Below are 10577 nucleotides of genomic sequence, written 5' to 3'. Positions count from 1 at the left end.
AGTAGATTCTGCAGATTCTGGGACAGAGACATACAGTATATTCACACACATGCACAAAGAATAAAGCAGCATTACTAAGATGGGTTCATTCTGTATGATTCTACTGTACTGTACATAAAACAATGGGGCTTATTTACTAAGGGTTCGCGGATTGCACTTTTGTCAGTCAGTTCACGGTTTTCGGGATTTGCGCAGCTTTGACAGGTATTTAACAGGGGTTTGCGCTGGGATTGTCTTGCACGCCATCAGACTGTAGCCCAGCTGCGCTGGCTTCCTTGCAACAGAAATAGGGGGGCGGTCCGTCTGATTCGGACTAAGCGTGGGATTTAACTTTCAATTTGTGTTGTTAGATAATCCACTTACATACACCGTGAAGAAGAAGGTGAACTCCAGCGTACCCGAGCGGGGAAGTGACACATGCAGGATATCGGGCGCATGATCTTAGTGAATCGCGACAGATGTGCATTATTGTCAGACAATGTACTTTCTGCGAACTCCATGGACCGGGTAAGTAAATGTGTCCTAATATGTGTATGTCTCTGTGTACTGAATATACATAAAGATGTAGCAAACAGAGTGTGACCCTTAACATGATGCACACCATTAAAATCAGTGGCATGTAATATGTTAAATATCAGCATTATGTATATACATATGTGTACACCCGTATACATAGATACAGTGCATGGGGGGCATCGTGTAACTTTTCAGCTTTTCAGACTGAGTATCTGTACCTGTTGCTCACCATGTAACTTACAAGGCCTTTATCGAAACAAGACTGATGTTCATAAGGTCAAGCTTTCAAGTGGACCGATCCAGCTGGAGCAAGCTATTTCTACTCAAAGCCACATTTGTGACATTGCTACCATATCTTAAGTAAACACACAGTACATTTAGTATGTAGTGCAAAATCACAAAGGTCTATTAAAAGAAATCTACCATTTGTTTTCATGCATTGAGAAGCAAACATACATTGAGAATGCTGTAGCAACACCGATACATAAACATATCGGGGCACATTTACTTACCCGGTCCAGTCGCGTTCCAGCGGCGGGTTCTCCGGCGCTGATTCGGGTTCTGCCGGGATTCACTAAGGTCCGTGCGCCGATATTCACCAGGCGTCGCTGCTACGCCGAGGTCCGCCGAAGTTCACCTGCTTTTTTCCGGTGTATGTGAGTGCTTGATCTTGCGACACAAATGGCTTTTTAAATTCTGCGGTTTTTCCGAATCCTTCGGGTTGTCCGGTGGCCACGCCCCCCGATTTCTGTCGCGCGAAAGTCGGCGCGATTGCGCCAAAAATCAATCGCGTGCGCCACAATACAGTGAAATACAGCGCAAAGCGGAAATATTCGGGAAAAACCCGACGGATTCGCGGCTGCGGACCCTTAGTAAATGTGCCCCCCATCCTGTTTAATCCCTGAACCAAGTGGTTTTGCTCAAAAAACAATTATAAAATTCAGGACCTTGGGAAAGCGGGATGCAGATTGGCTTTCATACATAAAAGAGCTGCCTGAACTGTCCAGACAGGACTAATCAACCTAAACTGGATGACTCATACACAGCAGCTGGGGGATGGTGCAGTGATTAATTACTTCTGCCTGCAGGGACAACACAGTGATGGCATATACTTGGCTTATGCTGGACAGGACAAGGCTAGAGCGATTGATTACTTCTGCCTGTCAGGGACAACACAGCGATGACCTGTTCTCGGCTTATGCTGGGTAGGACAAAGCTAAAGCAGTGCATGATTAGGGTAAGAGGAGAAGGGCCGGGGTAGCCACATGAACGGGAGAGCCTCATTATCATAATTTTATAATAGTTTTTTCAGCAAAACCTCTCGGTTCAGGGATTAAACAAGATGTGTTTCTGCATCAGTGTAGCTACAGCATTCTCAAGGTATGTTTGGTTCATAACGTATAAAAGCAAATGGTAGATTTCCATGGGTATACATCCAGGTATGCTGCAAATGTTTTTAATTTCCTTTCTGAATTAACTTAGTTCTTTGAGTTGTCAGTTCAACTTCCTCCTTTGTTAGGAGTGCAAAGCCCTTCATCTTCCCTTTATCAGTCAAAGTGGGTTATGTTATTTTAGTTTTAGATGTCCAGTCCTCCTCCGAGTCATCTATAAATAGAGTTGGACTAAGACGCCTGGTACCCACTAATAAATTCTGTTCTTAGGGCAGACCTCTACAGCTACATGCAAATATCTGATGCGCATTCACAAATTCCTAAAAACTTGCTGCCGCAAATTTAATTCAGTAGTAATTTACTTCCTATGCTTTGTTTTCAGATGTTTTAGTCCTGTGAATGAGGTCAGTAACTTGCTGATTGGGTCTTGCCTTGAACAATACACTGCAACATTATTGGTTTTTGGAGACCCACGGTGTGATGAGAAGTTGGGCCTGGGGTGGAAGGATACTGGTTGGCTAGACACTGCATCTAGATGTTATTAGGTTCAAGTACAAGGATTAGACTCTCAAGTCTACTTCTTCTTTTTGATCTTTATACATGTGTGCGGAAGACTTATTAACCTGAAGAGAATGACCCAGATCGTGTTTGTGATCTTGATGTTATCTTAGTCAATCAACACATCTACATAAAAATATACTGGGGATTTTGTTACATGTTCTGCTATATTATCATATGAATACGTACGATGTTTGAGATATTGTAGTTTAGTGAGGGTACCCTGTCATGCACCACTCATGCCAGGTCTGGGGGCCTACCAGAGGATTCATCTGTTCACCTATGGGAAATTTGGAAAAACTCTTACTTCCTGACCCAAGTCAAAAGCTTCTCTCTCAGGTGAACCAGTTCCCTGCACGGTACTGAGGAGACACAACCATGTTGAAACAGCGCTGTCTAGAATTAGTAATCTGTTCCTTCTAGAATGGATATAGTGGATTGGTTTTTAATCCCACATCATGTCATTAGGCTTCCTGAAAGTCATGCTTGATGTTAAGGGGGCTGCCTTACAAGGTAGAAAAAAAGAGGCAATATTTTCCTTGTCACATCATGGAAAATGTATTTGCATATTTCCCAGAAACCCCTAATGGAGTATCAATGGCTATGAGTCTCCACACGCTTGCAAGGCGGCCTTAACTGGCAAAGTCTCTGTAACAGAGAACTCTTATATCTCAACCCTAGCTGTAAACTAAGTTACAAAGCAAAGATCATGTTTCTTCGATTGTCAATTTGAGAGTTGCTTGAGAGGCCACACTTTTCTGCCACTTATTGCGTTACCATTTTACATTCCTCAATATGGCAGCAGTATGCAGGATCTCACAAATGGCAAATGTAAGCCCATAATACTCTTGATAAAAATTCAGAATTTGCAAGTGTAAGCAATGTACACAAATTTCTTATCACCTTTGGAGTCCGGTGCCTCCTACAACTATATAAAGCACTAGGCTAAGTGCACTATTAAAACTAGTAATAAAACAGGAGGAGGACAGTGGGACCAGCCAATGTACCTTCCATATCCAGGTTAAAGTACAGAGATAATTAGCTCATTAGGTATTTAATACTTTAAGAGCCATTATGTATCTTGATATAAAGCCCCCTTGATATCACTTCATATTCTTTTAGCAATATAACATCTTACAAAAGCTGTAAGTAGGGAAGGGGGAAAACTCTTGCAAGGTTGCAACATAAGTTTTTCAAACTTGTTTTTTTTAACTTTGTTGAAAGGTACAATCATTTCCATTGTATGAGGATACGATTAAATAAAGTTGCCAAACATTTCAGTTTTTTTGTGAATTTACACACATCTGATTCAATGGAAAGTATCTGATGTTTGTGGAGAAGCTTTTAGAGGATGTCTCATCTTAAAACCTAATTCCAAATGCCCTATCAGAGCATATTCATGTAGTAGAGCCATGGACTCAGAGCCCTAGGGGGCATTGTGCCCATCACACATAGCACGAGGTCCTGCCTCGCATAGAATTGCCTGGCGGCTGTATGTCAGATGTATGAATGGCATAACATAGAAGTTCATTGTACACAGCACGGTATGGTGGTCATATACGTGTGCCACCATACGGTGCCGTTGCTGGAAAAAAAGATAGGATACACTCCGGCAATCTTTTACTGTATGTGCAGTCTCCCTATGGAAAGGGGAGGGGTAAGGTGTGCTCACCCCACCACCTCTCCAGCTAAACATATGCTATGTCTCGGTTTTCGGCCCGTGTGTAGCATACATGTGTGTGAAAGAAGCCTAAGGTGTGGCCCAGCCCACTCCGTTCCCACTTGATGTGAAGGGAACATAATGGAGGGAAAAGTCAAAATTCCAAGGCCTTCATCCCAGCATCACAATAGATCCATGGAGCTAGAGGCTAGAAATCCTAAAAGCAGCAGCTCTTGCTTTGATGCCCATTAGGTGCCCATTTGTGTGCATAATTACATATAAGGCTGCAAAGGTAAAAAAAAATACATTTGATGGCAGCTTCCAAGGGAAAATCCCCTGTTTACTGTGGATCATGGGAGTAGGACCTGTGGCCAATAGCTGATCTTATAATAATAAGGTAGGTGATTAAAGACTTTTGAGTTCATATTCTGAAATAGCAGAAAGCACAAGGAGCAGGTTGCAGATTGAATATTGATCACAAGTCTTTCTACATTATATGAGCAGTTGATACTTTGTTGTTGTCATTGTTCTTTGCTATTTTCTTTATCTTCTGATTTGTACTGATGTCCAAATAATATGCATGATTTATTCTTAAATGCCAACTATTATCAGAACTACGCATTAGACAAAACAAATCTAAAAAATCTGCTCCCAAAATTCTTTAGAATCCAAACCTGTAAAATTAATTTTTAGAGAGGACTAACTCTAAAGAAAATTATCACAATGAATCCGGGACTACAGATATGGGGGCAGATTTACTTACCCGGTCCATTCGCGATCCAGCAGTGCATTCTCTGCGCTGGATTCGGGTCCGGCCGGCATTCATTAAGGTAGTTCCTCCGACGTCCACCAGGTGGCGCTGCTGCGCTGAAAAGCATCGGAACGCTCTGGAGTTCACCGAGCCGGGCTGAGTGAAGGTAAGTGCAAGCTCCGCGATAGATTTTTTTTTTAAATGCGGCAGTTTTTCTGAATCCGTTGGGTTTTCGTTCGGCCACGCCCCCCGATTTCCGTCGCGTGCATGCCGGTGCCGATGCGCCACAATCCGATCGCGTGCGCCAAAATCCCGGGGCAAAAGTAAATGACCCCCATGGTATAAGAAAAGCTTCAAAATGGTGAAGACTGTGAAGTTTTCAATCTCGGCACATTAGTGAGACAATCTGAACACAGTGCAGTACTTTGGATAAATGTGGGCCACTGAAGGGGGTCTTGCTGTAGGGTTTTGAGGTTGTGAACCACAATGAGGGCTTCTCTGCTTGAGGCTGTGATTGACAGTTTGCATTGCAGAGTTTATTCTTTTGGCTAAGCTGGATGTGTGTTCTCCGGAAAGTTGGGTTAGTGTCAGGTGTGCTTTGACGGCTGAATCAATCAGTGGCTTGGGTGAAGTCCAGGAACTTCATATATACATGCTCCTCTATTCACTCGTCTCCTTGCTCTTAATGTACTACTTCTTCTTCGACTATTCTTTGCCTCACGATTTTGTACCTTGCCGCCAGTTGATTTTGACATCATTATCCTGACTTTGCTTGTGTCTGTCTATCTATCTGTCTCTCTTTGTTCATTTGTCATCTGTTCTGAGCACTTACTCAGAGTAGGGAATGTCAACCAGTTTCAACCTGTGGTTTAGCACAAGGCGTGACAAGTAGTGTAGTTAAACTTGAATGTGATGTTTTAAACTCCTTAACATATCCCTTTGCTTGACGGTTCTCAAGATAAGCAGGTTGGGGAAGTAAAGAAGTTTTTTTTTTACATTGCCTTCCATAGTAATACACACTTGTTGGTCATATTGCAACCCCCACCTAAAGAGTAAAGGTAATGAAAGGACACATGTTGAGATTAGATTAGAGTCAAGAAAGGACAAGTTTGTTACAATGCTACAAACTACAAGCTGAACCGTACATTTCACTAATGATATTGTGTTAAAGTTTGTGGCACATAAAAATGAAAATACATTTACATCATACTTTACGTTTCATCGTTTCAACATGAAAAAAAATGCCAATTTCAATCTCCAGGTCCAGGTCGCCGACCACCGGCCGGATATACTAAGAGCAGGACCAGTGTTAAGGGGCAGCAAACTGGGCACTTGCCCAGGGCCCTCTGTCCTAAAGGACCCCCCTGCATGTGGACTTTTGTGGGCAGAGGATGCATTGCTCCTTTTATACCCATTGGTTGAATGCCTGAAATAAGATGCTTATCATCTGTCCCCTGTCTATATATCTATCATCTATCTCTCTAGTTATCTATCTCCTAGAATTTGTCTATTTCCTATGTGTACTAAAAAATTAAAATAAAAAATGGAGACAACAAGAGGACGACGCCTTGTGTAATATTTTAGGGGATAATATTAATAATATTAATGCTGGCATCATCTCTGAGCAGTAAGTGAGAAGCAGACAATCTGTTCCTTATCTTCATTCCAATTGTACTTGAAGAACGGCCGTTCTAGCCCGAAACGCGCTTACCCTTTTGCAAATTAAAGCATTCTTCTTTGATCCTTGGAGTGATGTCCTCGCTAGTTTTAAGGTTTTTAACCGCACCCACAACTATTTCCTATCGATATATCTGTCTGTTTAACCATTTATCTATCTAGCTTTTTGTCTCTATTTTTTCTGTATCTATCTGTCTATTTATCTATTTACCGTATTTATCGGACTATAAGACGCACCTTCAATAAATGCCTGCTAAAATGTCTAGGTTCATATATATGGTGCACCGGACTATAAGGCGCACCTGATTATAACGTTGAATGACCAGCAGGTGGCAGACCTGTGCACAGTTCAAGGCAGCTGTTGTCTGTAAGTAGGGTTCATATATAAGGCGCACTGGACTTATAATCCAAAAAATACGGTAATACTGAAGACTTGCACCTTATGCAGCCCTGATACCATCTAATTGCAGTTTTTTTCTTTTAGTCTTGTTTATTCATTTCATCATATTGTTGTCTTGTTGAATAAACTGATGGGTTACAGCTTCACTCACTAATCTTCTCAGTATTTAATGCAGCAAAATTACTGTTATTACTTCCATTTCTCAAAATTCACTGGTAACGTGCCGGTAGCTACAGTATAAGCATATAAAACTGGATTACTTCTAACATCATTCCATACTGCATGTGTTAATAATAAGATATTGGGATGTATTTTGATCCCTTTAACAGTTGGTCCAGAACCAGATGTGTCCACAGCTCCTATGGAGATGTACAAGTAAGGCGTGTGTGGTCTGATCTTACAGCCATATTCCCATCTAATTGCATTAGGTGCTAGAATTGGGGTAAAGCAGAATCTGTGTTGTCTTCTCCTTCTGTCCATGGTGTACAGTTCACTGTCCTGGTCATTGTCTACAGGCAGAACTTGTATTCTATCATCTTGAGTCACAGTGCTAACCTGGTTCCTCTGCACAAAGCCCAACACTTTTGGAGGGACAATGGTGAACATGATCGGATACCCTTAAACTTACTGTAAAGTGTTGAGGGTAGCTTGTAAGTCTAAGACTACCCTTTCATGTTCACCATTGTCTCTCACGTAAAGTGCTGGTTTTAAAATGTATGCAAATTAGCTTGAGCATTTACACCTATGGGGCCCAGAGGCCCTCAGGCTAATTTGCATAATTTTAAAAGCCTTTGTTTGTAAAAAACAGGGCATAAGAAGCTAAAAGAAGAGCAGATCCTACCAGAGGGGGCACACACCAGTATGTCAGTGTGCTTGGTTTACAATCCTTCATCCTGGTGGTAGATTTCCTTTACGAACAAGCCTTGTACATAACATGGGGACTGCCTATAGTCTACTCTATATGTTCTCGTTACATAAAATAAACCTTAAAAAACTAGATTTGGAACTTGTGATATTATGACATTGGGTTTCTGTAGTTTTTCCATCAAATTTCCATCAAAGTTATAGATAAAATGTTATCTTGCACAGTCTCTATCTTTCTGAACTCGGCTAAGGGCAGCTAAGAGGAAGTAACTAAGACTCTGTTAGGTGGAAACATTTCACTGCCATTAATAGAATAACGTTGTGGTGTAAAAAGCCCCTCTGTGACGGCTGAGCGACTATGTTCATTCTCTGGGGATTTTCTTTGCCATCAGTGCTACAGATTTGTAACGAAAAGAGATGAAAGGCCTTTCCTAATGTTTGTGCTGAATATATGATCATCCACCAATTACTAGAACATGGGTCCAGAGTTTGTTCCTCCTGACATAAATGACTGGACCTGTGTATTCACACTCCAGGGAGATGACGACATATGAGGCTGTAGTCACACCTGGGGTTAAGGGTGAGGTGACACGTTGCGTTTTTGTTGCGTTTTCATTGCGTTTTGAAAGACATTACAGAGGCTGAGGAGAGGTGATTTACCTAATTACATTACTGTTAACAATTGCATTTACAAAACTCACATTTCAACACTGCACCACATTTATTAGATGCAAATGTTTACAGTAACGTAATTAGGAAAATCACCTCTTCTCAGCTGTTGTAATGCATTTCAAAATGCAACCAAAACACAATGGGGGTCATTTACTAAGGGCGCGAATCACGTTTTTCTGACGGGTTATGTGAAAATTTCCGATTTGCGCCAATCTTCCCTGAATTCCCCCGGGATTTTGGCGCACGCGAAAACCTGACGGATTCGGAAAAACTGCCGCATTTAAAAAAAAAAGTGTTGCTTGACACGCGCTTACCTGCACCCAGGATAGGACGGAGAACGCGCCGCTGGATCGCGAATGGACCTGGTAAGTAATTCTGCCCCAATGGGGCTTATATACTAAGGCTCAAATTGTGTCGCAACCAATGCACTTACTTGCACCGGGAAGACGAACGTGAACTCCGGCGGACCTGAGTAGGGAAGCGACACATGCAGGAAATCGGGAGCAGAATCTTTGTAAATCTTTGTGAATCGTCGGACAATGCAATGAACTCAGTCGGCCGGGTAAGTAAATGTAGCCAAGTAAAAGTAACCAATAAATTAAAAAAAAAAGAAAAAAGGAAAAGGAAAAATTTCTGCATTAAAAAAAAACTGGTTAATGTGCAAAATTTTAAAGATTTAAAGCATGTGAAATAATTCTAATTTGCATGTTAAAACAGGGTCCATGGAAATAATCCTTCCTTTGCACTTGCCCTGGACCAGGTGCAAAAAAAGTAATACATAACGTGCAAGAAAAGTGATACAAAAGTAAAAAGTTGCACAACACATCTGGCATCTGGAAGATAAAGATACATAAGGCACAGGGTGTAGACCGAGGCTTACTTGAAAAACGACAGCAAACGTCGCAGTGAAAAGCCGCAAAAACGACCAAAGTTGGTGTGAAAAGTCGCAAATAACTGTGTCAGGATTGGTCAACACCAATTAAAGTATGTTGAGAGTCGGAGGAACTGGTGAAAGGTCATCTTTAAAATGTCTTTCCACATCAGTAAACTCCTTTCCATATGGATGCATTAAAGAGGATATGTCAATAGTCGTGATTCCTGACATATTTGTGTTAAAGGTTTCCTGTAAGATTGACATTTATCTCTAGAAAGCTGCCATTCCTCATCACTGTCATTGTATAGAAAGCAGTGTTTGAGCATGTGCACTACCTCTAGTCCCATAGACTTTGAACAACACAGCAGGGGGCATTCTCCTGGTCAGTCGGTGTTCTAGCAGTCGTAGCTCTGTCTTACAAATCCTTGTTACACCACCTATTCCAGGTAGCCTACTTGGCCTACTATTCGCCATGTTATTATGGTGTGAAACTGTAACCTTTATATTTATCAACAGAGGCCAAAATAATAATTGACCACTCCATTATATTGCTGGAGGCCTAGCTACAGCAGGATAGTGACACAATCCTGTCTAGTCTGTATGTATTTTTTACACTTCAAGGGGTTGTCCAGTCATAGCAAGTGAGTCCCTATCCACATATTGGGCTTAACTTGCTGATCGTAGGGGTCTCAATGGTGGGACTTCCACAGATCTCGAGAACATGGGGTCCGATGTACCCATATCGACCCCAAGATGACCAGTGCAGCCAATTGCGCATGCGCAGGTTGCCTTTTGATCTCTATGGAGCTGACGGGTATAGCTGAGCATCGTACTCGGCAATCTCCGCCAGCTCCATACTGGTCTGGTCATCTCAGGGTGCAACAGGGGTACATCAGACCCCTGTTCTCATGATTCATGGGAGTCCCATCACTGAGACCCCAACCAATCAGCAAGTTATGCCTTATCCTGTGGATAAGGCCTAACTCACTACGACTGGACAACCCCTTTCACTTTCTGGATACCGTTGCAGCATCAGCATTAGTATTTTGACTGTAGGTTTTAATGATTGTATGCTCTCTCTTTACCTTTTCCTAAAATTCTTCTCTTGCACTAGACTTTAAAGAGTGTTGATGTGTGCCTCAGCGCCAATGTCGACTAAACCCTATGGGGTTCATTTACTAAGGGCCCGATTCGTGTTTCCCAACGTGTTACCC

Source organism: Engystomops pustulosus, chromosome 10 (assembly GCF_040894005.1).
Source record: "Engystomops pustulosus chromosome 10, aEngPut4.maternal, whole genome shotgun sequence".
Taxonomy (NCBI): Eukaryota; Metazoa; Chordata; class Amphibia; order Anura; family Leptodactylidae; genus Engystomops; species Engystomops pustulosus.
The sequence above is the reverse complement of the archived record's forward strand: the minus strand, read 5'-3'. Positions refer to the sequence as shown.